This window comes from Dermacentor albipictus, chromosome 5 (assembly GCF_038994185.2).
Source record: "Dermacentor albipictus isolate Rhodes 1998 colony chromosome 5, USDA_Dalb.pri_finalv2, whole genome shotgun sequence".
Classification (NCBI taxonomy): domain Eukaryota; kingdom Metazoa; phylum Arthropoda; class Arachnida; order Ixodida; family Ixodidae; genus Dermacentor; species Dermacentor albipictus.
In genome coordinates, this window is record NC_091825.1 from 96,191,411 (window position 1) to 96,219,409 (window position 27,999).

The 27,999-nt window shown below is 47.5% G+C and overlaps 1 protein-coding gene, 1 long non-coding RNA gene and 1 pseudogene across 7 annotated transcripts in view; 2 read left to right on the forward strand and 1 right to left on the reverse strand.

The window, feature by feature from the left end:
* The window catches only part of LOC135918615 (presenilin homolog), a 98,936-nt gene that overhangs the window by 53,524 nt on the left and 17,413 nt on the right, over positions 1–27,999 (forward strand). The gene's annotated exons all lie outside the window — the stretch shown is intronic.
* LOC139060547 (uncharacterized) lies at positions 1–27,999 on the reverse strand. Of its 2 annotated transcripts, none has more exons than XR_011514912.1 (3): positions 27,856–27,999; positions 26,079–26,343; positions 1–329 (listed from the first exon to the last, which is right to left on the reverse strand). It is a non-coding gene; the product is annotated as an uncharacterized lncRNA (long non-coding RNA). The 2 variants fall into 2 exon arrangements; XR_011514911.1 differs by having other exon boundaries at positions 1–482.
* Positions 2,728–2,908, forward strand: LOC135918649 (U2 spliceosomal RNA; annotated as a pseudogene).

The following is a 27,999-nucleotide window of genomic DNA, read 5'->3' on the forward strand; positions in this document are numbered from 1 at the left end:
TAAATGCGTCTTTCTTTTAATAACGATCAAAATGCAGTGATAGATAGCATATACAAAGCGACAAACAAAGGGTCGACTTGTCCCCAGAACGAATCTCCATTTGGTGGCGGCGTCTTCCAAGTGGCGACTCGTCAGCTGATTGTCGATGCACCTTCGGCACTGCCGTTGGCCGCTGCGTTGTTTCGCGCGCCACCTCTGGCGCTGTCAGTGGCGCCACCTAGCGCCGGCAGGACGATCAGCGCCGCCTCGGTCGTCGTGTCGGCATCGGCGGTGATGTTGGGTCCGGCCGGCAAGCGCTTGCGGGCACCGGCCACCCCGGCGGCGTCGGCCTGTGCGAAGCGCAGCAGGTATGCCAGCACGCCGATGACGAGCAGCGCGCAGAGGACGAGAAGTGCCACGCACGCGCTCTCCATGGGGTCTCCGAGGGCGCGCAGCGCTCTCCGCTTGCGCTTCTCGCGGCGGGCGGATCGGGCTCTGCCTGCCTGCGTGCGTTGACGACGGCTACGTGAAGGTGCGTCCGTAATGACGAAATGAATGCCGGGACTGATACGCATTCAGGCGTAACCACCTGAAGCGTTTCAATGCGTTAGCATTGTCAAAGATGGGAAATAACTGTATGGGAGAGAGCTAAGAAGAACACACACATAAATAAATAAATATAGTCATATCATGAGAAGCCAACAAACACTGGCACCAAAGACAACATAGGGGAAACTACTTGTGCTTAATAAATGAAAATAAAGGAACAAAAAATTATTAATTAATTATCATCATCATCATCGTCATCATCCTTCGTCCACTGCAGGACGAAGGCCTTTCCCTGTGATCTGCAATTACTCCTGTCCTGCGCCAACTGATTCCAACTAGCAGCCGCGAATTTCCTAATTTTATCGCTCCACCTAGTCTTATGCCGTCCTCGGCTGCGCTTTCTTTCTCTTGGCACCCATTCTGTAACCCTAATGGTGCACCGGTTATCCAGCCTACGCATTATATGACCTGCCCAGTTTCATTTTTTTTCTCTTAATGTCAATTATAATATCGGCTGTACCCGTTTGCTCTCTGATCCAAACTGCTCTCTTTCTGTCTCATATAACGTTGTGCCTGGCATTCTTCGTTCCGTCGCTCTTTGCGCGGTCCTTAACTTGTTCTCAAGGTTCTTTGTCAGTCTACAAGTTTCTGCCCCACATGTCAGCATCGGTAAAATACAATGATTGTACACCTCCCTTTTCAATGATAATTTTGATAATTTTCCGTTCTCGGCTTGTCCGCGGGTCCTGATATTCTTACACCCTCTGCTGCGTTACAGGTCTGACCGCTGCCATGGTCAGGTGCTCCGCAGCTGCTGGGGACTGAATGCCATTGGTAGATCGAATGAGTCATTTGGGAGGGAGTGGCCGAATCCTGCACCAGGGAGGCCAATTCCTGTTATGGTGAGGGAGTGTCTTTTGTTGAAACTTAATGGGTCTTCCTAATTTGGCTGTAGCTGGATTAGCACAGCCCCACTCGCTCTCGGCATCTTTTGCTGATGTCAGGCGCCATTACAAGCCTACCATAATACTGTTGCAAAACGCGGCATGACACGTTTTACTAGCGAATCCCAACACGTAGAACCGACACGCACCTCACCGCACTCCGAGGGCACACACTGCTTATCCGTAGCCAAGGCGATCGTGCATTGGTCGACGTCCCTCAGTGCTGTGACGGTTGTGAGGTAACTCGAAAACCGCAAGCGGTCACACGCAACACAGGACCCAAAAAAAATTTTTCCCTACAAACTCCCTCTTAAACCTGGCCATTGCTCCGTGTTGCGTAGTGCAGGGTGGTGTATCGTACTGCTGCCGAGTTGTCGCGACGCCTGCCTATCGAAGCTCGACCGACGTTACTAATGGGGTAGCGTGGGGTTGTCGGCGGGCTGCAGGCATCTGGTAGATCACGGCGACCAAGCAAGGGCGAGACGATTTTTAGTGCGAATCTTGCACGGTTTATTCAAAGGTTGGTGAAAGAAGATTAGAAGAGCATGAAGTGATTAAAAGTACATTTCGGAGCCCCTTAAATAGGCTCTCTACAATCGTGGGAATCCCTCCCACGATTCCTTGCTTCCATCGACGTCACGTGACCGGCACAGAGTAGGATTGGCGGAAAGAGGGCCCCGCCTCCGGTTATACCACGCCTCTGGTGGTGCCGTGCCTCCTGGAATTGTAGACGCTTGCCCATTTCTTTTGCGCGTTGCTGGTTCGTGGAAGTTCTCCTGTAGAGTTTGACCATTCGAGGAAAGCGTCCCTCTAAAGTCGCACACACACACACAAAAGTGGCCTGTAAATACTGCGGGGCTTCCGCCAGACCGGCACACACTCGAAATGGTCATGGTGAATTAGGAAGTCACGCTTCATTTCGACGAAGAAGGTCGGGTGAGAGAAAGTCTTTCCTGCACGAGGTGCGGGACGCCAACCATAGCAGGAGAAGTCATGCCTCATTTCGACGAGGCATGGTGAGAGAACGTCGGGTGAAATTCCTTTCTTCGCGAGGTGCCGTACGCGGTGAAACGGTGAAACATCCGGTGAAACGTTCGAAGTTTGCGGGATCGGGGCCACATGGACGGTTCGCATTTCTTTCCGCCTCGCGGGCACCATGCTTACGGGAGCGCCACCACGGGAAAGCGGAAGGAAAGGAAACGAGATACGCAAGCGCTTGGAACGCCGACAAAGTTAGGGCGGTGCGAACGTAGACATGGCCGACGCGAGTCAAAGTGTACTATCTATTTTTATCAGCTTAACATCAGATGCGGGTTGTATTTGGACTTAAGATATTAAACTTATTTTTTTGCAAGTTGGCGGAGTGCTTAAAACCTGCGTCGCCTCCGCCACGGGTCGGCCCGTTGTTGCATTACCTCGGGATTGGCCCCTGTATGGGGACACGGGTAGTTCAAGGGCGCGTTACAGGTACCCGAGCCCACAGAGGTATGTGCCATTGAGCTTGGATGCTTTCTCCACTATCACGAGGATCGGCCCACATGATTGTTTGTTTTTGTAAACATATCGGACACATCATTTTCCAGATCCTAGCCATAGACAGCTTCGCTGTAAAAATACTCTGAGGAGCGCCACATGACGGCAAGTGAGCTATATGCCATTGGTTTCATTCACCTGCGGCTAATCATTCTTGTTTAAATCCTTGGGTCAAGCTACGTGAAACACCCTGTATATCCCTGTATAGTTGCTGAACCATGTATCTTGACTACTTCCACATTTAAAATTGATAATAAAGGGAAAATCAGACATCCACCCGTTCGTAGCGATTGCTATAAATGAAACTCATTCGGGTTCCTTGAAAGAAAAGCCTCGCAGTCGAAGAAAAATTCATCCTGGTCCGGGACTCGAACCCGGGACCACTGCCTTTCCGGGGCAGCCGCTCTACCGTCTGAGCTAAGCATGCGGCAAGCAGATGGCAGGGCGCAGTCGAATTTGTCGACAACTCGAAGATTGTTGTTAGAAAATTCTTGTTAGAATGCCCCCGTGATTGGTCTTCGGAAGTATTCTTTAAATAAATAAATAAATAGTAACATTAATCTACATGAATAGCTCTAAAGAGGCGCTGTACCAAAGCGATAAGCAAACATTGCACGATGCTACAGACTTCAACTGTGTGCACGAGGATGAATATTTTTCAAGCTTGTATCTGTCTGCCGTAACGCCTTCGGGAAAAGCGGGGAAATGTCTTAATAAAGCTGATTTCTTACATGGCGGGTGCGATGCTCTACCAATTGAGCTACCGCGGCGCTGTTTCCCCATCCACTTTCTTGGGTACTTATGTGTACTAGTGAACCCTGGGAGTGCGAAGTGGGAAATGCGAAGGTTGTGGGTTCGGTTCCAACCTGCGGCAAGTTGTTTATTCATCCGCTTTAATTTTCATTAATTTATCGTTTCTTCATTCCATTTATGAGGCACAAGTAATTTCCCCTAAGTGGTCCTTGGTGTCAGTGTTTGTTGGCTTCTCATGGTATGACTAATAAAAATCGGGCCCCTCGGTTAACCTCCTTTCTTCTCCATTACACACACACAAACACACACACACACGCACACGCATATATATATATATATATGACTAATAAAAATCGGGCCCCTCAGTTAACCTCCTTTCTTCTCCTTTACACACACGCAAACACACACACACACACGCATATATATATATATATATATATATATGCGTGTGCGTGTGTGTGTGTGTGTGTTTGTGTGTGTGTAATGGAGAAGAAAGGAGGTTAACCGAGGGGCCCTATTTTTATTAGTCATATCATGCGAAGCCAACGAATAACAATCGGGCCCCTCGGTTAAGCCCCTTTCTTCTCGTTATATATATATATATATATATATATATATATATATATATATATATATATATATATATATATATATATATATATATATATATATATATATATATATATATATATATATATATATATATATATATATATATATATATATATTGTTACGTCCAAGCGCGTCAAAGGGACGCGGGGATCAAGAAGAGGGGGAAGAGGAGAACGAAGACTGTGCAGCGGCCATTCCTGTTGTTCGTAGCCTGCCGTTCCTGCTCTCGCACGCCTAAATAAACCCCTTTTCCCCGTGCTTGTAACAAATTGGTGGACGGTGCGGGGTACACCTCGTAACCACGGAGCCTACGCTGCTACAACTTCGCCGAAGCCGTCGACTTGCCGGACTTCCGCCACCATCGCCTGACATGACTGAATACGCCTGCCAGATTCCCGAAGGTTCTGACGCGGCTTCAAGGCCAGCACCTGGCGTTCCGTGGCAATACTACCGGGTGCCACTCACTTTCGGAGGAAAAGCCGGAGAAGATGTCAACGAGTGGCTCACAAACTACCGAAGGGTGAGCCGATCTAATGGTTGGAACTCGACCGCACAGTTGTCAAATGTTGTGTTTTCTCTTACCGACACAGCACTCGTCTGGTATGAGAATCACGAAGACACTCTCACTTCATGGGAGCTTTTCGTACACTGTAAACAAAAGTTAGCCGACATTGGGGTTTTTGCGGCTCATGAGCTTTGAAGACTACCTTGCACCAGAAAATTACTCTGGCATGAGGCAGTAAAATGCGTTACATTACATCGTTTTACTACCATCTCTGAGAAACGTAGTAAAAGGATGTCATGAGCCGGCTTTACGACGTACAGAGTTTTAGATCACGTGACCAAAAACCATCTATTGAGAGTTTAAAACCACGTGATCTGGAACCAACCTGAAGATCACGTGATTAAATACTACCACTTTACTCCCCAAGGTTGCAAGCTCCGCCCAATCCAGTTAAGCCTACGCTCGGCGACAGGCACGGCCGCGGCAGGAATGGCAAAGATCGATGCCGTGGCGGTGCATCCACCAGCGGAACGGCAGAACGTTGGAAACTTGGAACGTATGTACTACATACGTCGCGTAAGAGGTGTCTCAAGTGGACGCGGCTTCCTGCCGGCGCGCCGCCCGTTGCACGACCGACGAGCCAATCGACTGCATTGCGTCAGTGCGAACTCATCGAAAAATAATGTTCCGATTCCGCTCTGCACGGCGAACCGGCGTGGCCATGCTCGCATTCAGCGACAAAAATCGCCTCAAGAATCGTTCCTGGACCGCTCCTCTCTACGGCAGGTAAATATCTTGCCGTTCGCGAGGGATACCGCCATCGGCCGGCAGCCTACAAACGGCGAGTTGTCGCGTCTGCTGCTCCGGCCGGAAGCAAGCGTGTCGGTCAAAGTTCATTGCCAAGCACAAGCCCACTTTTTCATGCTTCTACAAGCGAGAAAACGACTGTCTCTTGTCTACTTTGAAGCTGTGAACGGAATCGTCACGACCCACTGTAGCACAAAATAAACAAAACGTTGGTTAGTTGTAGTGACAGTCAATGGAAAGCCTCACGCACTAGAAATAGATGCGATCATGTCGAGCGGTCTCACCAATTCAAGGTGAGGGCACATAATCTCGTAAACACGACAGCTAGCGCTGTAGGAAGCGTGTATACGAGCGGTGATCATGAATTTGTGCTCAGTAGGCGTCAAAGAAGCCCGTAGGCCATCCACCACTGCAAGCAAACGGAGCTGCACAGACGGCGCGCTGATGGGCTCGTGTTCGCCAACTAGCGGGAGACACACGGTCCGATCCGGCGTCCGACGCGCATGAACGGCAGCCGGAATGGAGGTGTTTTGCCGTGCCGAAGCGCCGGATCGGACGTCCGGCGTGCGACAAACCGGGCAAATTTTCATCGTCCGATGTGTCTGACAACCGCACTCTCCGCACCGTCGTTTGGCCGCAGCTAATGTGACGTTCTCTGACGTTCCCTCCACGGAGGCGGCGCTGGCAGGCCGGTTTTTCGCCGTCTTTTTTTTTTTCCCCTTGCCTGCTGCAGTTTGTTGCCGACACGAAATAGTTACCAGTTCAATAAAGTTATCTCAAACATGTGCTTATTATGCAAAACAGCGCCTAGTACACTAGCACTAAGCTACCGTCGAAATCGGGAGCTGCGACGCGAGGGCCTTTCCGCGGACAAACAGCACACACCGATCTCTGCACCGACCGTCCGAGCGAGGCTGCTCGCTTCGCTTGCACGTTTGCCTTTCGCAACGACTGCGTTGAGTAAACCAATTGTATTTGATTACGGGCTACCTAAGTGCACAGCGTTAACTGTTTTGGCAAAAATAAGCCCTCTTCATCGAGCTCGGGCTGAATTAAGCGCCGTCGGCCGCAGCGTCCGCCTAGCTATGCCTGCCGGCCGTATCGCTGGCTGTTACCGGAGCCGTCAGTGGACAATGCGCCGTCGTGAAGTGTTCTGTCACTTGCAGGGGCATAATTTTATTGACAGTGTTCACGTAAAGCGAAGCAGTGTTGTGCAGAGTTTTTATATTGCGTTTCTCGACGTGAACCTGAACTCACGCTTGGGGTGGGGGGGGGGGGGGGAGGGGCTGGATCTGGGCGGAGCTTACGCGCCGCTCGACCGTTCGGATACACGCACGTTGGATTGGACGCCGAATCGTACCGTGTGTCCCCTGCTTAAAGCTCGCTCATGGTTCGGCGTTAGTCCCTGTATATTCTTTATAAATAAGGAAGCCTACCTAGGCACTGTAAACCCAACAATTGGGGCCTAAATGCCTGCCGTCCTCCCAGCTACAGTTTCGTTTGAGCGACAAAGTCTGATTTCGAAGGCCGTGCTTTTGCAGACTGCATGCGACTGAAGTGGTTGCGAATCTTGAAGGCGACATCCGTTTCGTTATTTTTTTATATATACTACAATACATTTTCTTAAACTTCGTATAAAAAGTGCATATTTATACAAAGTTAACACTTTTGGACGCAAGAAATTTGTTAAAGTGTCCCTACCGATTGTTGTTAGGAAAAAAACACGTAATTTTCTCATTTACGACACATTTTTCTAAAAACCGCAGAGTGGCGCCATTGCAGTATTTGTTTGGTCGACATACCACGTTGGTTGTCGTGAATGCACATTAGAGTAAGGCGGTATTTGAGATATTTTAGAAGTGCCTAGACAAAATGTGCTCCTTGTCATGTGCAGTAACCATCGCAAACCCTCCGGACTCGTGTAACGCCGTTAGTTCGCCGTGTGTTTCGTGCGATCTACCAGTGTCGACAGTGAGTGTCTTACAACAGCGCCCGTCCGAACTGCCTTTGTTCTGCCGAGCTGCCCAACGAGTATCTATAAACGTTGGAGCTGCCTGCCCGCGCTCCTGTGAAAAGTCTGGTACTGGAGCTTCGAATCGTAGTGTATGGAAGGCTGTTGAAGGTTGTGCTTGTGTGGAGTTGGAGTTCATCGGAAGTTCTACAGTGCTTGCGCCAGAAAGACGTCGGTGCCTCGGTACCTTTGAGACAAAGGAGCGTTGGCCAAGTCTTTTTGAAAGGTAAGCAAGTTTGGCCCTTGCGCGCATTCTTGAACTTATGATTTACGTAATGAACGTTGTGTAATTAGCTAGAGCAAAGCGCTTTCTGATCGTAGGTTGGCCGTCTTGCAGTGCACATTTAGCAAGCAATTTCACGAAGGCTTCCTCTGATGCTACAGTAAGTGTACTTGCATTCTGCTGTAAAATATATGCTACCCGCCTTGATTGCTATGCCTGAATGGGCACACAATTATGAAAGCACTGATAGTTGCTGTTCGTTCGGTAGTTTTCTGGCAAGAAGTTATTCGTTATATATGCATTCCCGCAAATACAGTACATGTGTAATGTATCCGTCGATGTATCATGGGCTTTGCGCGTTGGCACACGATTCCTATGTTTTACGCTTAAGCGGATAGAAGCTTGTATGAAGATTTTTGTATGTATACAGTTTGGTTTGGAGGACCACGTCGCGAGAACCTGTGTATTGTTTATGTTCTTGAGTGTCTTCGCGTATTTGTCTTCTATGTTGCAAACCCGACATAGGCCGATATTACAGTAACGAAGTTTATATTTAATCGAGACATTTCAGACACCGGTCTTGAAGAAAGACATAGACCAACCAATTCTTACGAACGGGATGCCAGCTCTTGCAATCGTAGGTTATACGGCAGTGCGTAATAAAGTAAGGACTACGATTTTGTAGCGATACTTACCCCTCGATTCTATACCACTCTTGTCGGCCACCGCAAACGGCCGGCTGTTCCAGTACGTAGCACGGGCCGGGGCGGCGGTCAGACCACTAACGAATAACGAAAAGGAATAGCATCGCTACAAAATCGTGATCTAGCTTTCAGAATGCTTTTCATGTGCTCAATATTTTTGTTTAATCCAATGCGCCACGTTTTACTGCATATATGAGTTTTGTTTTTGATTGTCCTGGTAGCCTGTTGTCGCTGATTTCGTTCCTTCCTGAAACTTCACTTGTTACAAAATATCAGTGTAACCTCCGTAGATATAACAAAGAGCCATTTGTGCAACCAGGCGTGAATTCATGCAGCTTGCTGTGTGAGGCTCTCTTTGCAATTTCACATGACACTGGTAAATCACAAATTCCCAGGTTCACAGCACAATAAATTAATCATTTCTTACTTTTGAAGGCTATGCAGATTCTGGAAGCATCCCTACATCGAGCAGGAACCTGCTGCACTGCTGGAAGCTGGACAGCACGACAATAAAGCACGTGATCTGTGTGCTTTCTCAAAGGTGCGTACAAAACTGGCGCTGCCTTTCGAGTTGTAGGATACATTTGTGTTATATGCAATCATTTTACTGTATTGCCATTTTCAGGATTTCTAGTGGCTGATCGTGAATTTTGTGTTTTGGTGGAGTGCCTTCAGTTTAATTAATTTACCTAAAGTAGCCTCCTCTGAGTTAAATATAATTGGGCGCTTGAGTAATTATGCCTTATATACTCCATATAGACTATATTAATCTAGCCAAAATGCCTTTTTAAGAACAATGAATTCAGGTTTCGTGCCTTGAATAATGTGCTCTAGAGTGTCTAGAAAAATGCGTTGTACCACCTAAAGACATGGTTTACGCAAAAAGTGCCTTAAGCAATGCTTTCGCACAAAAGTTGTATCATCAAGAGTTTCAGAGAAGCCTGTGCGGTCGGTATGAAACATGACAAAGACAGACATAGACCAACCAAATACAACATTAAAAGCAATACATTTTGGCTTCCATATGGAAGCCTTGTTCACAATAAGGCTAAAAAAAGTGGAAGTGCATATTTAATTAAGTAAGTTTTAGCATAAGATGGGCGTGGGCTCCTTGGTTTCAGATAAACATGTGTCCTATTGATTGCATCTCCAGGGAATCTGGGTACAGGCATGGCTTCCAATTTCTTTCCTGGCCGATTATGCTAGACACTATCCAGTCACTATTGTGTTTAGTCATTGCGGCATGCTCTGCCAAAGCATTTGATGCCACTGTTTTCTCATCCACATCGTTCTGATGTTGGCGTAGCCATTGCTTAAAGTTGCCCATTGCTCTAATGTAGACAGTATTCATATACACATGTTATGTTTCATAGGTCAGAATTCATGTCAGTAAAATTTTTGATACGGTTTGTTACTCGGATGGCTACCTCGTTGGTTTAACATGGCTTGTCACTGGGATTGCTCTCTTGTTTGTTTAGCTTCTTGTCGGGTTCATATGGATTTGATTTTGTGCACAATGAGATGTTACACACACACCTTGCATATACATGAAAAAAAAGTTTACAACAGAGATATATATAGAGATAACATATATGCATGGGCATATATATGTGTCCAATAAAATACTCGAGCCTCATTTCTCCCTACAGAAAAAGAAGTTATTTCTCCTCGAGGGCATGACTGCTTGCAATAATGAACCTCCAAGAAAAGGTTTTCTCTAATCCGTATTTTTGATATCTAAATGCTTATGTGGCATGTACAAACTGCTTGCATCAATTTCTCATTGGGATGAGTGGTCTAAATTTTAATTTTGAGTAATAATTGCAATAAATAACTCATTTCACCTGTCTTCTAATGACTCTAAAATTCTATGCTTCTACCTTGCCAAATCTTTTATGAAATTGGTTTGATGAGGCCCAATATACAGGGCTTTCTAAATTGAAGGTATCAGTATCTATTAAAGACTGTGCTAACTAAGAAAATGCTGCTTGTGTATGTGGTTTATTCATTTCTCAGACGAAAGCTTTACACCCAAGTGCAGTCAGTAAATCGAAAACAATTGAGTCTTGTTCAATAGTTCTCGAGCACTTGTGCGTCACTATAGTCGGATACAAATTTAGAAAAAAGGGGAGGCCCCGCCCAGGTGAATGAAGCGCGACGTCCGATTGCCTCCGCAACTAAAATAATCCCGCTCAAAAAATCGTGCTTAGGAAACGCACAATTCTCAGTATAAATAAAGACTTTGATGACTGGTTTAGTAGAGCTCTCATGTGCTACAGCACATGCCAGATCGACACAGAAAAATAACCCCGTGCCTTCCACAACGCTGCCCGTCGTCTGCTCTTTAGCTTCATTGCAAGCGGCAAAAGTAGAAAGAGCAACTCTGCATGGCATTTGTGCTTGCTTACATGTACACGGCACATTTACTACTCCTGTTCCGAGCTTCAAATGAATCAGTTGCTACTGGACAAGTACTTATATAAAACAATGCATTTATCGCAACCATTACAAACCCAAGATGCTCAGTGTCAGCGAAAGTACCGTGTTAAAGGTGAGGAGGGAGGTCAAAGCTTCGCATATTTCGGGTGGCAAACTATCGACGCCCTCGCAAAAACGCCCACAAAATGTGGAGAAAAGAAGCAGCAGCACGAAGTAGGACACGTGTGCGCTGAGCTCGTGTGCACGATTTCTTTCACCACAACGAGATACCGACGATCAAGAAGATCACTAACGAGTTCTCGAAGCATATATTGTGTTATGTTTGTGCCCTGGGATTTGCCTGACGGAAGGCCAGTGCTATGGTTTGTCGACTGTGGAGGCAGCATTGATCCCCGCATGGTGCCTGCCTGCTTCGGACACGACTACGTGCACGGCTCGAGTTTCCTCGCGGCTGCACGGCGTCCACGATGGAAGCAGCCACCGGATCACAGACTGCTATTCGGCCCCTCCCCGTCCCGGCAGCAATGCAACCCCCCCCCTCGTTTGTCCGGCGGCACCTGCACCACAAACGACTCCCGCTGTGTTTGGGACAGTTTCCAAAGGAGGGCTGTGTTTCGACCCGGTGCCTTGCAGTTGGTTCCCTTTGTCCTATGCGGGCCATAAAACTTGCCCGGCGCACCATTCTGACCGACCGCCAAATCATCCTGACGCCGCAGTGCGGTTCAAGGAAGCGCCGGTCACCGACAGCGGCGTTAGGACCCCGGAGGCTGCCCGGACCCTCTCTCTCACGACCTTGTTTCGTCCTTGGGGACTGTCTGGGAGATCTTTGGACTGAGGGGTGTTATTTAAGCAGCTTGCAGCTGCTCTGTTCGTCTCTGTCCTGATAACGACGACAACATGTAAACATTGTATAAAGAATTATTCGCAGAGAAAACTCTCCTCGTCTCTGACTCTGCGTGAAGCGAGGTCCAGACCTCCTGCCAGCCATACATACCTCGGCAAACGCAACAATGGATCTCCCATCACTGAAGCGGTGTACTGCGTGTCAAGCACAGCAGCCAAGCATTCTCCCGTGACCTCTCAAATAAACAAGCGGTTCAATTGATGACATATTCCTTCTAATGGAAGCCCAATTCTGAAAAAGCAACGTCCTGCACAGATCATGCTCAATATAAGCGTTGGCATGGAAACGCGCTGAAATGCCGGAAAATCTGAATGCAAATGCAGTTATTAACTCTGAATAACTATGTGGGGCCCGAAATGCTCATTCGGGCAGCCACTGTCCAGCTTCACACGAAAAAGCAGTAGTCAACGTGAATGAAATTGGCAGCCACTCTTAGCGGCCTGCACGCCAAAGCACGTTGTGCTTTGTGTGCAGTTGTGCTGCCCCTACTGTTTTTTCCAGCCCGTTGAGATGAATAATGCCAATGTCAGGAGGCCCAAAATACTCAATTGGACAGCCACCTGGGATGAAATAACAGTCATCAGGGCACGCTTCAAAGGCACCTTTAGCAGTCTGCACATCAAAGCGCAGTCAAGCCGTCGCCACTGTTGGTGAAATGGCAGCAATCAATGCGAGAATGACAGCCGCTGTTGGCAGCTTGCATGCAAACACACATTCATGTGGTGGCATTATTTATTTTGGTTACCTGGCCCAGGCAAGCAATGCGAATAAGAGAACTATTATCAAACATCATTAGCTTAGTTAGGCCCAATATACCCAGGCGAGTAGCTATGAATAGCAGTAGTCAAGGGCACGCTTGAAAGGCACCATTAGCAGTCTGCACGTCAAATCACAGTCATACCGCAGCCATTGTATTTGTTTATCTGACCGGGCAAGTAACACCAATGTAAGCACAATTATTCACCCTGAATAGCTCTGCTAGCATTGTGCTAAAAAATGCTGAGTGAAGTTCAATGTGTTTTATTGAGGCAATTATTTAATTTACAAGCCATCGGCATGTCGATCAACGGCCAGGTTCAGACAATGTCATTTGTGAAGTAATAAATGGTGAAAGTTGCAAAAGCTCTCAGTCTACTGCTTTGCTGGGCTCCATTCACTGAAGAATGTCTTTGCAACGGCGAAAGCGTCAGACAGAAATCACACCCCACTTCACATTGTTATTCGTGCTGAAAATTTTCGCCATCATATGTGATAGGCAGCGAAACCGTTTGTTTACTAAGACTGAATGCATGAAAAATGCAACAGCATAGCAACGTGTTTCATAATATGCAGCCTTTCATGTGCACTTCTGGCTAGCTACCACAAGCACTGACGCATAAACATGAACAGAGGTAAGAGGCAAAGTTACTGTGCAACCCACATGACGCTTTTAAGAAAATGTATCTCTCAACCTTTCTGTTTTGATAGGCGATCAAAATTTGTTTTGAGCAAGTTGGTTAATCACATTGCAGCAACAACACAAGAAACAAGGACAGAAAACGCAGCAAGTAGGCAGATTGAGAAGACGAGGTTGACCAGTGAGAAAGGTTTTAATGAGATGGAAGAGGCCAGTCCTGCAGTGTACAGGAGTTATGCTTTGAATGAGATTGGCTAATGAAAATGTGTAAGGACTTTGCTGAAAGAAAACTATCAAAAACAAATGCTAATATAAAATAAAAGGACAAATACGAGTAAGTGCAAACACGCATGGAAGCAGGAACGCTGGCAACACAACTTATGCGTGACTGTGCCACAGCACGCATTCTACAGCTTGCGTGCGCGGTGAGCACTGGTGGAAAGAAATCAATTGACAGTGCTATACACAACGCTCGAACACCGCCGTTAGACGCTCGGCTATCTCACTGTTGACAACGATCACTCACGCTAAGTTGACGGCGACAAATCTTTGCATTGGAGGCTTCTTTGTCAAATATTTTCTGTTGAAACGCTCGTAGGTTTGTTTCACGTGCGCACACTTTTCTAATTTCTCCTCAGAATGGTTTTGCTCCATTACTTTACCCCGTCCGACGAAAAATGCAGCGACACGGTACACGAACTCACCCGCTGCTGACAGCAGGCACCAGACTTTGGCAAACTTTTCTTGTCCTAACTTCACTCAGGAGCGAAATAAAAAAGACATGAAACAAACAGGCAGGATGTGTGTTTGCAGCAGTCACCGAGGCATCCTGTTTTCAGGCAAAGCGTAGCGCAGCATCAGCGATGCTCGCTGCAATGTTTCTTCGCCGGATCACGGCTTAGAATAAACGCACGCGGCAAAGATGCCGCATTGTAAGCTCGCAGTAATATTTCCGGCATGATAGACAATGACAAACAGTTTGGGAATTCACTGTGACAAGGCATTGACATGCACAGCTGACGCGACTTGGCCCAGTTCGAAGCCCGGGCGGCCATCTTCTCCGACGGCAGGCCACCGGCCGTCCGGCGCATGACGTCAGTCCAGAGTGCGCACCCATTGGTGGATGCTCGTGTGCATCCGCCTCGGAGGAGTAAACGCCCCTGTTTTTCTAAAGTTGTATCTGACTATAATCAAGCACAGCTTGACCCTTGGCCTAATACTAAATCAGGCTTGAAGCTTTCAATGTGTGCTAATCGCTAGAACAGCACCAGATTTCATTCTGTGCCAAGGGGTGGAAAGCATTTGCTTAGAGCTAGGCAGATGAATGTCTTTCTTTCGCATTGAAGTCTAGTCTTAGGTGAAAGTACACAGCTCAGCACAACGCATGTATGGTATACGTAATAGTACTTTGTTCTTTAAACCGTATCAACAAGAAGCAGCTACTTCCGTTTTTGCAAACCTTACCTTATTTCCTAACCTTTCCTTGATCAAAAGTGTCGAAAATTAATCTGTGCTTGTTCTGTTGTTTCACAGGTAGACATCGGTGACGGTGTATATGTTGAAAAGGGCCTGCTGAAGAGGCTGCGCCTGGATGCTAACAACTCGGGCTTTCAGTTCGCGGGGGGCCTCCTTAAGGCTCCTTTTACAAAAGAAGAGGTTGAAGAGAGGCGCTACACATGGATGCGCAGCGATTGTTTGTGACAGCGTCACTGCTGGCAGGCCTGGCCTGCCTTTTCGCTTCGTTCTGGGTCTTCCACGTTATCTACTCGAGAAAGGCCCACAGGATTTTGACATTTATTGAGCACTGCTTTCTGGATTTTTGCTACACAAAGCCGCAGGTGAAAGCATTGGATTTACTCAATTTTTACAAGAACTATTGCTAGGCAAAAAAATTTTCAGATGCATATCCTCAAGAAAGTTTCTGTAAAAATTATTTTGCCTAACAAAAGCACTCGTGGGTTCTGTGGCTGGCAGGTTGCCCAAGCCATGTAGCACAGTACTTGCTTTAAAGGGACACGAAAGAGAAAATTTATTTGAGCTTTATTAAATCATTCTTCTACAACACCGAAAAACAACTCCCACCATAAGAATTGGCTTGATAAGCCAGATAACTTGCAAAAACGAAAACTGGTGTCGCCACCACGACCTTATAGTTCCTGCACCAGCTCGCTGTGATATGGAATTTGACGGTGTCTGTTCGGGTCTAGCTAATGTTCTACTGGCCAATATTGATGAATTCTGTTGTAAAGGTGTCAAAGAATATACTTAGTTGAAGTATGACTCCACACTGATGTGCGGGCACTGCATAAAACTTGAAAAATGAAAGTTAGATCTTCATTTTCTCATGTATTAATCCGCTTATTGCCACAATGTTCATGAATACAGTTCTGAAAGATTCTTTTATCAGTCTAAAATGATTTACTGTTTCTCTTTAGTATCTCTGTAATGGACCTTCAGCAACAAAATGTGGGTTAGTATGCCACAGGTATTCTCAGCGGGGGCAATAGCACCAGCAGTATGCTGAATCATTCTGTACCAACTGATAACTTGAAGGATGTCCTGTGCCACTAAGGTTAGGCCAACGTGGCTCTGTGTTAATCACCACAAGTGTATTAGGCAAAACTTAATGGCCCAGAAATTGGTAATTCAGGGGGGAGTTGAATTAGCTATATTTATTTCTTTATTTTTTCTTTATCATGGACTTCTCACATTACACTTTGTCACAACGCATTCACTTTAAAGTAACTGTGGAGAATAATGTGGTTTGGTATTCAGACATGCCTTCTGTGTGTAAACAGTGTTAGATGAGCAATACAAAGATACACCATAGATGCTGACTGGCAACATGAAAGGGTTTGAGGGCAGCTACAAATATACATCCTTGTAGTCGTACCTATAGCACTATGTTCAATTTGTCACACAAGCATATGGCATCCATCACAACTGCATGCCTAGAAACAGACGAGGGCAACACACTCAATTCCCTTTTATTCTATCTAAGAAGCACTACAATTTTTAGGCAACGAAATTGAAATCTGGCTTGTACCCATAAGTACTGCAATACAGTTGTGCAACATGTTCCTCTTGTGTGGGAAAAGGGCTGCATATGTTTTCTTTGAGCACAAGGGGGAGTGGTATCAGTTAGAGCCCCTCCATCCACGCGCCACTGCCGCTTTCTTAAGTAGCGGCTACCTTTGTTGTGCGCCGCCTTTTCCTCTCACACCAAATCCGGTTCCAGCATTTCCGGTTTAAAAGTTCCCGGTTCCTGGAGTTGTGCTGCGGGAATTTCCGCTTTGACTGCCGATGGTCAGACGCCCACGCGGGCTTAGCAGAGCTGTGGGAGTCACCATGAGAAGAATGCAAAGGCGACAAGCTGTTATATTCCGCTGAAGTAGTAATTCGCGGTCGCTGTTTTCTAAATGCACGAAAAACGGCAGTAGTCTCCAAGCGCCCAGGCACTACATTCCACTGTACATTGTCTCTCGTGGCACAACCCGTCGCAGGTTGACACGAAACAGTGAACACGATCAGATCGCTGATTACAATAGGCGGTGGTACTTGGATGGAATCGCATTCACAGTTTAAACCGCAGCTGGTGCAATTAAAGCGTCCATCAACGCGAAAGTAAACAACGTTAAGAAAAACATAGCGTTACTTCACTCGGAACAGGAAGCTGCAGCTACGGAAGTTCCGCTTGACACCGGAAGCTAAGGGGGTGAGTGGCAGAGGAGCGTGGAGGAAGAGGGTAGGTTGGCGTTACTTAACCTGGTCGGCGGAACCGTGTATGGAGGGGCTTTAGTATCAGTTAATGGCTGCTTTCACATATATGTTTTGTCGTGTGTATTAGCAATCACCACTTTCCTTATCTGAGTGAGGTCATTTTTTAGAAAGTTTGAAAGTTTATAGAACATGTTGCTCATGGTTGTTGCAGTTTTCTTCCTAACTATCCATTCATTGCACTGTGCACCCATGTCTTGGGCAACTAGCTGTTTGAAGGTCAGTATGCTATCGATGGGTCTAATGATAATCTCTAGTGCCCTCTCATTTGCTTGTTGCAATACTGAAGAGTTAGATTTTGTATATTGCCACTTGTTTATTTTCACTGTACTTTAGTTTCACTACATCTTGAATGTGTTGTGACAGTTTTTCTTTTGCAATGAAAGATATGGTGGACAGTTGCCGACACTAATGTGATAGTATGAATGCTTGCTGTATTTATCACGATTGTTTCATTTCGCTGGGGCACTTATGGTCATTAGCAGCAGATGCTAGCTGCCCTTAAGAGCAATGTTTTTATGTTGCATAGTATTGTTCATGATCCATTGAATGCACTGCACGCACATGTTGTGGACAACTGCCTGTTTGAAGAAATTGTCTGCATATTCAGTGAGTCTAATGTGAACATCTCTACTACTGACTTAGCTTCACTACATCTTGAATGTGTTGTGATAGTTTTTATTTTGCCGTGACGGATGTGGTGGGCAGTTGCCGGCACTAATGTGGTAGTACGAATGCTTGCTGTATTTACCACAAGGTTGTTTCATTTCGTCTGAGGCACTAGTGGCCGTTAGCAGCAGATGTCATTTGGCCTTATGTGCAATACAGTGAAAGCTCATTAATTCGAACTTCAATAATTTGAATTTATGGATAATTCGAACTGTACGATTTGGTCCGGCCAAGCTCCACAGAAGTCTATGTATAAAAAAGTCCGTTAATTCGAACACGAGAAGGTTCCCTCACGGATAATTCGAACTACGCTCGCCTGGCACACGGCCAGAGAAACGCGCCTACTGCCTACACACAAGGCTGTATTGCCTCCAAAACGAAGAGAAGGGCGAGAGAAGGCGAAATCGGAAAAAAATCTAACCAACGCGGTGTCAACCAGAAGGCAGCGGCGGCCGCCGCCTCTACGTTCTACGTAACATCCGAGACTTCTTGCCCGTTGCAAATCTCGGAGGTTTTGCAAATCTTGTACAGCTGCTAATGTTGTGCGGAGATGGCACGGAAAGCGCCAAAACACAGCGAATCAAGTACGTCACAGCTGCGCTTGCAATCACGAACCAATGAATCGGGGCCTTCGCCACCTTCACATGTTCAGCGTCTGTCTCGGCAGTCTTCATCGATTGTGCACCTCTGTTTTCAGTTTAGGAGGTATCGGCCGTCGCGATTCATTGTGATGGTGTTAAGCCTCGGCTAACGTTCGTTTCGGTGGACGTCGGTGGTGTGGCACAGTCGGACCCAGAGCTTCGACTTGAAGTAGGCGTGTGCCCGCGGCACACGCCCTCACTTTCTGACTCGCCAAATTTCTGACATGCCCTACTGCTTCCAAATCGCAGTGTACTGTTGCTCTCCTTCACTTTCGTTAGTTCGAACTTTCGTTAATTCGAACTGAAGCGACTTCCCCTTGCGGTTCGAATTAACGAGCTTTTACTGTATTTTTATGTTGCATAGTTTTGTCCATAATCATCCATTGAATGCACTGCAGACCCATGTTCTGGACAACTGCCTGTTTGAAGGAATGATCTGCATATTCAGTGTGTCTAATGTGAACATCTCTAGTACTGCCTGTGTATTTGTGAGTTAGATTTTGTATTGTGTGTCATTTTGTTTTCACGGTGCTTTAGTTTCACTACATCGTGAATGCGTTGATAGTTTTCCTCTTGCAGTGAAAGATATGGTGGGCAGTGGCCGGCACTAATGTAATAGTACGAATGCTTGCTGTATTTACCACATGGTTGTTTCATTTTGTCTGGCGCAGTAATGGCCATTAGCAGTAGACGCCATTTGGCCTTAAGTGCAATATTTTTATGTTGCATAGTTGTGTTCATACTAATCCATTGAATGCACTGCACACCCATGTTCTGGACAACTGCCTGTTTGAAGGAATGACCTGCATATTCAGTGGGTTTAATGTGAACGTCTCTAGTACTGACTGTATATTTATCAGTTAGATTTTATATTGTATGTTGCTTGTTTTCACTGTACTTTAGTGGGATTGCACATTGAATGTGTTGTGATGTATTTTATTTTGCTATGAGAGATGTAATGGGCAGTTACCAGCCCCCAGTCTGTGTGTTAGTACAAATATTTATTATGCTTATCACAGCATTTTATAAGGCTATAGTTTTATGATGATTAACTCATGCCTGACTTTTTTATGAGAAACATGTCAGAACTAATAAACAATCACTCATGCTTGGGATCCATGAAATCATCTTTGTAATCTTTCAATTGTCTTCGAAATATCAGGCCCAAGAAACTCCAGAACGGGCTTGAAAAATTACTCTCGGAAAGAGCCGAGAAAACCTGATGAACAAGGTAAAAAAATACTCTGAGATCAGCTCCAACATACCACAGAATGGGCTTGAAAAATTACTCTCAGGTAGAGCTACGAAATCTTGATAACGAGGTAAGAAAATACCCCGACATCAGTACCAACAAACTCGAGAATAGGCCTAAAAATAACTCCCAGGAATAGCCTAGAAAACTGGATGAATGACGTAAAAAAGTAATCCCACATCACCTCCAACAAACTCCAGAATGAGCTTGAAAAATTACTACCAGATAAAGCTGAGAAAAGTTAATGAAAGAGGTAAAAAAATACTCCCACATCAGACCCAAGAAACTCGCGAATGGGCTTGAAAAATAACTCTCAGGAATAGCCGCTAGAACTTCGTGATGGCAGTAAAAATATAGTACCACTATCGTCCCCAAAAACCTTCCCAGAGATTAAAAAATTACTCTCGTTTCTACATACAAAAACCTTGGTCAGCATGGTAGTAAATTTTTACCTCGACTGGTACGTAGTAAAAAAAAAACCATAAACGGGAATGCGATACAGGACGAGCGGTTTACTCCCGTTTCGCGTTATTTTTGTTTAGTGTGCAGAGGAGCTCAGAGCGTGTTTTGGAGACTCCAGCGCAAAAAAGAAACGCGCCGAACAGACGCTTTCGCAAAGAGCTCAGATTCCCGGCGCGACCTGTACGACTTATATCGAAGAAGTACTGAAACTGTGCAAAATAGTGAACTCTCAAATGTCTGAAGAGGACAAAGTTGGACATTTGTTGAAAGGGATAGCCGAAGACGTCTACAATTTTTTGATCGGCAAAGAAAGCTTGGATTCCGTGTCTGACGTCATTCGCCACTGCAGGACCTTTGAGACGCTGAAGATGCGACGGATAATACCGAAGTTTGGTCGCCTGGCTAATGTCACAACGGTGGCAAGTGTAGACCCGAGTTCGTGTATTGACCTTCCATCGACAATACGGCAGATTGTTCGCGAAGAGTTGCTCCATCGGGAAGAAATGTATCGTAGCACACCCGGCATCGCTGGTGCGTACTTACCACACGAGATGCGAAACACGGCCGTTTCGACCGCATGGCAACCCACGGTTCACTCAGCGACCGTCGAGTATAGGTCTACCCCCCAAACGAGAGGGACCCTAAGCTATCAAGATCATGACTACGACCAACGCCCTCGCCGCACGCACGCCTCCGGGCGGCAGATGCCTAGCCACGATGAATGGGACCCACCTGCTGGCTATGCAGTCGACAGCAACATGCGTGACTACGTGCAGGAACATCGAAATTTGCGGCATCTGCCGGTGTGTTTCCAATGCGGTGTCGTGGGCCACATAGCGAGATTTTGCAATCGTCGCCCAACAACGTGGAATCGTCGATCGGGGCCTTCAACAAGGACCACACCTCCCACGAGGACAACTCAACAGCCATACACCACCTCTTGGTCAGCTGGCGTCCCTCCTGGCAACGATTACTGGCAGAGAAGCTTCCGGAGCCGCTCGCCGGCATCTGACAGGAGTTTGACGCCACCGCCAACTTCTCGCGCACCGCGTTTACGTCAATCTCCATCGCCAGTGCGCCGCTCAGCCTCGCCTTCACAACCGGAAAACTAGCTAGCGCGGCCGATGGGGGTGAGGTCGCTCGACACGTGCTATCGACAGAAATGCCCCCTGCAGTTGCTATGATTAAGAACAAAGTGCATGTACTAGTTGATGGTGTTGCTACAGTGGCTTTAGTGGATACCGGGGCAACTGTATCCGTAATGAGTCTCGGTTTTAAAGGTCGGTTGGGGCGCAAAGTTGTATTTCCGTGGGACCAGGCTGCAACGTTTTGTGGAGTGAGCGGCGAGTCGTTGCGCCCTGTTTGTGTGTGCACTGCTGAAGTGTCCCTGGCTGGTGGAGTTTTCGCGACGGAGTTTGTAGTTATTCCCCGATCGACGCACGAAGTGATTTTGGGCATCGACTTTTTGCGGCAGTGTGGTGCGACCGTTGATTGTCGCACGGGGGAAGTTTGCGTCGATGGTCATGTTTCGTCCGGGCTCTTAGAGGAGACTTGCAGTCAAGGTGAACTTTGTGTGTGTGCAGATACTGTTGTGCCTGCGTCCAGTTCGGTGTGCGTGCCGGTTGTATGTCGCGGTGAAGTTCGAGACAGTTTCGATGCCTCCGTAGAGCCAATGAATCTAAATTGTGTGAAGAAGAACGTTTTTGTCCCTCATTGTGTGGTATCCATCGGCAACGGGCGTGCTGGCTTGTGGACGGCCAACTGCTCGGCAGAACCCGTCCTGCTTCCAGACGGCTTGAAACTCGCCTACTTTACAGAATACACGTCTTCGTCCGTAGCCGTACTAACAGACTCGCCGTGTGAACCTGCTGACCATCGCCAAGCCTCAGACAAAAAGCTTCTGTCTATGATAAACAAGTCGCTCAGCACAAGGGAGCGCCATACCTTGGTGGATACGCTTTCTAAGCATCTGTCAGTGTTTGACTTTGCGCAGCCAGACAAAGCGTTCTCGATTCCCGAGTCACGAACGCGCCATACCATAGATACGGGATCTGCGCGCCCGATCAGGCAAAAGCCTTATCGCGTGTCGCCTAACGAGCGCAAGATAATCGGGGAACAAGTGAGTGACATGATGAAAAATGGGATAATACAAGAGTCCTCGAGTCCTTGGGCAGCTCCGGTCATACTCGTCAGAAAGAAAGACGGTAACTGGAGATTTTGCGTCGATTATCGAAGATTAAACGCCGTGACTAAGAAGGATGTCTACCCGCTGCCCCGGATTGATGATGCAATTGATTGCCTTCATTCGGCCTCTTATTTTTCTTCAGTGGACCTGCGCTCAGGATATTGGCAAATCCCGATACACCCGACAGACAGAGAGAAAACAGCCTTCATAACCCCGGATGGATTATTCGAATTCAATGTGATGCCATTTGGGTTGTGCAACGCTCCAGCAACCTTTGAAAGGTTCATGGACACCATTCTGCGTGGGTTAAAATGGAACATCTGTATGTGCTATCTTGACGACGTAGTTATATTCGGGCGCACATTCAATGAGCACAATACGCGCCTGAATATTGTCCTCGACTGTATCAAAAACGCCGGCCTGTTTCTGAACTCCAAGAAATGTAAATTTGGTGACCGTCAAACCCTTGTGCTGGGTCATCTTGTTGACAAAGACGGTATCCGGCCTGATCCCCTCAAGACGGCAGCTGTCGAAGCATTCAGTGCACCGCAGTCAGTGAAGCAACTTCGTAGTTTTCTGGGTCTTTGTTCTTACTTTCGCCGATTTATTCCTGGTTTTGCTGACGTCGCTTATCCTCTGACAAATCTGCTACATAAAGACGCACGGTTTGAGTGGACACCCGAGTGCGATTCTGCAATTCGTCAGCTGAAGTTCCTGTTAACCTCTCGACCTATCCTTCGCCACTTTAATCCTACTGCGCCGACAGAAATACACACAGATGCTAGTGGCGTTGGTCTGGGTGCCGTATTGGTCCAACGCTATGACGACCGTCAGCACGTGATTGCTTATGCAAGCCGCTCATTAAGCAAACCTGAACGGAATTACACGGTGACAGAGCAAGAATGCCTCGCTGTAATCTTTGCGGTTCAGCGATTTCGCTCGTACTTGTACGGACGCCCATTCCAAGTCGTCACAGACCACCATTCCCTGTGCTGGCTCGTGAACCTTCGTGACCCTTGTGGTCGCCTTGCGCGCTGGGCTTTGAGGTTGCAGGAATATAACTTCACTGTTGCCTACAAGAGTGGCCGAAAACATGCTGACGCAGACTGCCTTTCCCGTATGCCGCTTACTACGACGGACTGCGACGCAGACGATTTTGATCATCTCGTCGCTTCTGTGACATCCGCTTTTCCAGAAATCGATGCGTTCAAAGCAGAACAACGGACAGACACCAAATTGGAGCCACTCTTCACTTCTGCCCATTCAAGTGCAACAAGCAGCTACTCTCTACGTGACGGGCTCCTGTACAAAAGGAACTACTCAAGCACGGGTGCACGCTTCCTTCTAGTGGTGCCGGAGTGTCTCCGGCCTGCAATCCTTCAGGCTATGCACGATGACCCTACCTCCGGTCACTTAGGCACTGTGCGCACCCTTTATCGCATTCAAGAACGCTTTTACTGGCCCCGGATGCGACATTCGGTTGAGTTGTATGTCGCCAGCTGCATACAGTGCCAACGTCGGAAACGCCCAAGCACTGCCCCAACTGGTCTCCTTCAACCTGTGCCGCCTCCCAGCTCACCCTTTCGGCAAGTTGGAATTGATCTGTTAGGACCTTTTCCAAAGTCATCTAAGGGGAACCGCTGGATAATTGTCTGCGCCGAATATTTCACGCGCTATTGCGAGACGGCGGCTATACCATCAGCCACCGCCACCGAAGTATCGCTCTTCTTACTTCACGCTGTTGTTCTGCGACATGGACCGCCTGGTGTTATTATAAGCGACCGGGGACGTCAATTCACGGCAGATATAGTGGAAGAGCTTGTGCGTTTGTGTAACTCGCACCTCAGGCACTCGACGCCATATCATCCGCAAACGAACGGCCTCACTGAGCGCACTAATCGAACGATCACAAATATGCTTTCCATGTATGTTGCGTCCGATCACAAGAATTGGGATGAAGTTCTACCGTTTATTACTTACGCATACAACACCGCCAAGCACGAGACAACCGGCTACAGCCCCTTCTTCCTTCTATATGCTCGGCCACCCCGGTATACGCTCGACACAATCCTCCCTTTTTACCACCACGACAATCCTACGGTCGCCGATACGCTGTGCCTCGCTGAAGAGGCTCGGAGACTTGCGCGTCTTCGGACTTTGGCATCACAAGAAACCTCTAAAGCCCGCTACGATGCACGACATCGGCCAGTTACATATAACCCTGATGATCTCGTTTGGCTTTGGACACCCACAAGGAAGCGCGGTTTGTGTCAAAAGCTGCTGGCAAACTACGATGGACCGTATGTTGTCATCGACAAAGTCAGCGAAGTGAACTATACTCTCGCGCGCCTCACGAACACTGGTAGACGTTCTGCTAGGACACAAGTCGTGCATGTCGCACGGTTGAAATCATGCACGCCACGACAAGCTTGTTGACTCGCCCATGGGGCTTTGTCTGCGAGGGGAGGTATGTTACGTCCAAGCGCGTCAAAGGGACGCGGGGATCAAGAAGAGGGGGGAAGAGGAGAACGAAGACTGTGCAGCGGCCATTCCTGTTGTTCGTAGCCTGCCGTTCCTGCTCTCGCACGCCTAAATAAACCCCTTTTCCCCGTGCTTGTAACAATATATATATATATATATATATATATATATATATATATATATATATATGGTGTGTATGTGTTTTCGCATCGGGGATACTATCTGTAGTTGAAATGGAAATGTACAAAATAATAAAGAAAAAGGAAATGAAACTGGAAGAAAGATAATTTGTCGCCGGTACGTTGGGGCCAAAAACTCATTATTTTCTAAATTTCCACTTCAACTACAGCTAATTTACCCGACGCTTTCCTTGGCTTCATTGTTGGTTTTCTATGGACATGATTAACAAAAGTCGAGCCCTTTGGTTTCCCTTCTTCCCTCCTTCATTCATAGCGGGGGTCTTGAATCTGGCAGCATCCTTGATTTCATTAGGTAGCATACGAGGGCTTTTTAGCCACGTGACAGCTCTCCTAAGTTCAGGTGTTACGTGACGCCATCGGGCAAAAAAGGGATGTTCCACATTCGCCCGCCATGGCTTTGAGTGGCGCTGGCTAACGCTCCCAGGGCTAGATCTAGTAAAACATAAATACCCAAGTTAGTAGACGGATCGGTAGCCGTCGCTGTAGCACAATTGGTAGTGCAAGACACGCGATATGCGGAAGTTGTGTGTTCGGCTCTCACCGAACACTGAAGAACACACTTGGGCTTCGGCGTACGGACTGCGGGCGAGAGCAGGGAAGAAGCAGCCGAGAGAAATAGGCATTTTGGCGTACGGTCAGCTCTCTGTTTCTTTACAATGGCGCAGTCTACGAAAACGCAGCCTAAGGCCTTGTCTTTAGGACTAGTCCTAGTGGGACCTCGCCCTCCCGGTTGGCTCCTGCGGTCAGGGAAGGCCGTCCACGCTTCCCTTGCCACGAGGAGTTTCGCAGCAAGGAAGCGCCTGAGCAAGGCGAAGGTGAGTATACATCGATGTCGAAGGACAAGGACGGACACAAGGACTAGTACAAGTCGTTTAGCTGGCGTATGCACGCGTTTCCTTTGAGGTGCACTTGCTGCGGGTTTCATGATCTGGCGCTTGGCGCCAGGGAAGTCGCGATTCTACGATGGCGTCGCTGTCTCAGGTTAAAGTCACTGTGACGCGCTATGACACTGCAAAAGCCCTCCGTGAACAATGTCTCCGCCACGTCCTAACCTTTGATCGCCTCCTGCGTGGGACGTGCCTTGGCGACCGCCTGGGGAGTTACATTGGAGCATCGCCAAAGACCCGAGACTTCCGGCGGCTGAGGCAGCAGCGTGCGCTGCGGTCGAAGCCGCCGTCGTGGCTGCGCCAATGGCAGCCTTCACCGGCAGTGCGGCAGTTGGCACTGCGGGGCTCTCGAACGGACATGGAGGCGAGGCCGCCAGCGAAGGCTTCAGCGCCGGGCGCAGGTGGGGAGGGCCCGTAGAGGGCGCGCTGGCTGCGAGGAATGAGAGATTGACGTTGCATACCGCAAAGGGCTCAGAAAGCGTACACCCTATAGGTAAGTCAAATGCGCCTTTAATGCAATTGCGTAATACGGTTCCTTCACGAGTTCTGGGCGTTTGGGGCAATCATAGAAAACAGCCGGGATCAGATAGCTTTAGACTATTTGTGGGCGTAGTGAAATAATTTAAATAGGTGAAAGAGGAGGACGAGCGCGGCGGCCAAAGAGAGGAGGAGGAGGACGAGGTAGACACAGACGACTAGGTCGACGTCACGTGACAGGGTGGTACCATCCTGTCCGATTGCTGGCTGCAACAGTCGCGCGGCACCGATTGCTTCATTTGCGGCAAGCGAGTCACAGAAAGAGTGATCACGTGCGCTTGTGTGAACCTAATTAGTGCATCACAGAGATAGAAATTTAGAGAAAAGCACACACAGATGTATGTCACAGCTGCTATTTACTTCATTTGAAAAGTTGTGGGGCCTCGAAGGTGGTCAAGGCTGCAGTATACTGCAGCATTCATTGCTAAGGAGTTGACCACAAAGGGATCAGAACCGTGGCTTCAGTTTTGACAGCAAGTTTCATGAAACACACCGGCATTAATATAGGCGATGCGCGGAGGGTTTGTCGGCTGAGCTTAAAATGAACCAAAGCTATTGCGACATGACGATTAAGCTGAATAAGCACTAGGCGTGGCAATGTTGAAGATTGGGTGCGTTGGTATCGCATACTTGCCGACAGATCACGCGATAGCCACGCGACAGAAAAGATAACACGTATAGTTACACAGAACGCTACGGTTTTGTGTGTGTGCCTTCTCTTGTATTGAGTGGTTAATGCACCATTTGTCCGTAAGCGCTAGGTAGACGCATGAATTTCTCAATTTCGTCGCGCTATCTACTTCTCGATAAGCAGCCATAGATAGCATTTTCTTTTCCTTCGCACCAATTTGCTATCCTAATGGACTATTTGTTTCAAATACTTCATCACTCTCCTTAAATAGAATGCCATTTGCACGCGTTCGAGCCCTGTCACCCCTCTATCGAATATTCTCGCGTTCTAGTGAAGGGGAGGAACTCGCTCCTATCACTTTTGTCATCGCTTCCTTTCATTATCGCTTGTATGACTCTGGGTGAAGCCATTAGCTCCTTTCACGCCCGTTTTTTTAGCTTTCGATTTTCGGCATTATAATAAGTTACGCTGAGGGAGCACAGTTACACAGTCATGACTTGGGAGTTTCGGTGAAATGCGCTATTCGCAACTTTTGTTCTCGTTTCTCGCGACTATAGCGTTCGCTATTGATACAGTTGGCCTAAGTGAACGTTCTCCTTCACTCCTTCTAAGGCTTCGTAGATAATGTTCCCAATCTTCGCTTACCTAACAAGCATTCCTCATTGCTGTAGTTTTCTGCACATTCTCTCACTCACCCACTCATCTATACGTCTGTTCAGGTCCCGAATATCTTAAATAGCTATCTCTACGTTTGAGTAGCATGATTCCTCCTACCTTCCACTGGTTCTGCTGTCGCTCCATTGCTAGGCGTGGCCATAGCGTCTAGTCTTGCCAAGCGTGATGAATGGTTAGAGCCTGTAAATTTCACCAAAACTGGGATCTCAAAAGCAGTGGCCGGTGGAGACAGGTTGCGCGTCC